Here is a 2,380-nt window from a genome sequence, read left to right as displayed (position 1 = left end):
GTAGGCGGCTCAATTAGAGTTTTTAGTGTTGTACGTTGTTTTAATATTGTAGAGATTTAAATGTAAAATGAGCTAAAACTAGGTTTCTTTTAATAAATATAATTTTTGGGGGACGCACACCTTGAAAACTTCAACATTTATTTTTTAATGACATTCACTGTATCCCATGTATAGTCTACATAAAAATTGTACCTCTCTCTAACAAAAAATAACATGCAATTTTCTGTTCTCTTGAAAGAACTCAAAAATAAATTTTTTGTAACTTCTGGAACAGACACCATTTTTTATTCCTCCTTATCATGGTGGGCAAAGTCATCAATTTTGATTAGTAACTATATATAGTTTTCATTAATGCAATAAAAAACTGAAGTGAAATAACTCTTTTTTCTCCTCTTCAGCTAGTATCGAATCGGGGCTGCTCCATCACTAATTTTTGAACCGAATGCGAATGTTTATTCGTCTGTGCATGCTCTGTGAGATTATTAAAAACTAGGATTACATAAACATCATGAAACATAAATAAGAAAGCATACCATCTCTCTATTCCCCTATATCCAATGAATACAAAATATGCCGCACAAAATGCGGGCGCATGCCCGACGGTGGGATGGTATAAGGAATGGAAATCGGATTACTGAATAGTAAACAAAATGCTGCTCAGATTATGGAGTGATGTCACAACAATGAACTTGCTCCTGAATTAGTGAGCAGTAATTAAATAGTGGGCATCTGAAGCGGGCCGAAGCCGGCGGTGGCGGGAAAATCTCAAAGGAGGGAGCCGACGGTGGAGGGGGGCGTTCGGCTGTTTCCGCCCCCGCTCGGCCGCCGCGAATACACAGACCAGTCTCCAGCCAACAGTTGACCTCGTCGCTACGGCCTCATTCGGCTGCGTCTCTTATTCAAGTGTTTCTTGTTTTAAGTGAATGCGAGGCCTGCAGGCCACAATCAGTTTCAAGACTTTTATATAGAGTAAGTGTCGACCAGGATTTGAGGATACCAACGTCAGATAAGCTTTATATTTTATATTTAATGATTAATAGGAAATATTTTTTTGTTATTTGATTTTATATCATGTTATTTGTATTAATGTGTTTTCGAAAGAAGTCATGTGCAGTATAAATTGGACGGTTTAGGTAAGATTTGGAGCAAGGTCCCGAGGGGGTGGTTTATTTAAATGGCAGTGGCGGGCGGTGGTCGTGATATTGATTTCTGTTGTCTGCTTCGGGCCCCGGCCACTCCCCAAAGGTTTACATCTATTTTCTTCTTAAACCCTTCTTATATTTGTACGTTTTGAGAGGAGCTGAGGCTGACTGCTTGTCATAACATACTTGGGGCCGGTGACAGTTGGGGATGCGGTCGGCCGGGGGCCCTACCGAACGAGGCCTGATATGATAAGATGGCCGCACTACCCCGTACAAACCTAACCTTTGACCTCCTGGAAGGGTGGCACTTCTTACGACTTCTCCTCAGAAGCCGCCGGTTTTTTGCCCTGCATTGCGGACCACGCCGCCGTTCGACCCCATCCTCAATGGAGATATATATTTATGTTAATCTCAAAGCCCTTTGAACCCGTTAGGTCTTCGCTGAGGTTATAGGTGTTGTGTATACCATTATATTCGTTGAAGTGAAATATTGACTTTATTTTCTAATAGCATTTATTATTAGCTTAGGTGCAGATATTATTCTCTTTCGAGTTTTTCAATTACTTATGATACAATATTTCTGTGTTTTAATTTTATCTATGAAAAACATTTATTATAACACAATGTATTTACAATGGGTGGAAATTTCCGGATTATACTGAAACAAATATTGAATGATCCTTTACATTTGGGAATTAATACTTTTGCCAGCCACTTATTCACGTTGACTTACATTTCTTAGATTTGTAAAATTAAACAATTTGGAATAATGATTCTTTCACATATTTATTTATATATGAGCGGTAACCTCAAAGTATTAACAATGCCCTATACATTGAAGCGGCACCTTAGTATTTTAGCAAAGGCTGTTGTTCTATGAGCCGTTTATTTTGATAACCCGCTTCGGCTGCGATAGTTTCTTTCTAGAACTTTTCATTTACAAACACTTTTTTTTTTTGTAAAAAAAGCTAAACAGAAGATAATTTACGATATAGTAAGTAAAATTTAAGTGTTACTATATAATATAAATGTTATTCTGATATACTCTGTGTTTTAAGGAATTAAGCGGTGCGGCGAGGTTTGATTAATGTGCCATGGTTTGAATCTAGTAATGGTTTAAAAAAATATATATGTTTTAACAATTTATCACAAAAATATCGATATACTAAAATGAATGAAATCTAATTATAAAAGACACTTGAAACAATTATTTTAATGTCATAAATAATATATATATA

At 36.7% G+C, this 2,380-nt stretch overlaps 1 protein-coding gene across 1 annotated transcript in view; it reads left to right on the top strand.

Moving 5' to 3' along the window:
- The first annotated feature begins 850 nt into the window (after nt 1-850).
- LOC106690995 (neural-cadherin) overlaps nt 851-2,380 on the top strand; it is a 79,598-nt gene continuing 78,068 nt past the window's right edge. The window contains exon 1 of the mRNA XM_067051939.1: nt 851-969. The gene's annotated coding sequence lies outside the window, so the exon portion shown is untranslated. The remainder of the gene's footprint in view (nt 970-2,380) is intronic.

Source organism: Halyomorpha halys, unplaced genomic scaffold, assembly GCF_000696795.3.
Source record: "Halyomorpha halys isolate HHAL.00 unplaced genomic scaffold, Hhal_1.1 Scaffold2024.1, whole genome shotgun sequence".
NCBI lineage: Eukaryota > Metazoa > Arthropoda > Insecta > Hemiptera > Pentatomidae > Halyomorpha > Halyomorpha halys.
Note: the sequence above shows the minus strand (reverse complement) of the source record. Positions and strands in the feature narration are given on the sequence as shown.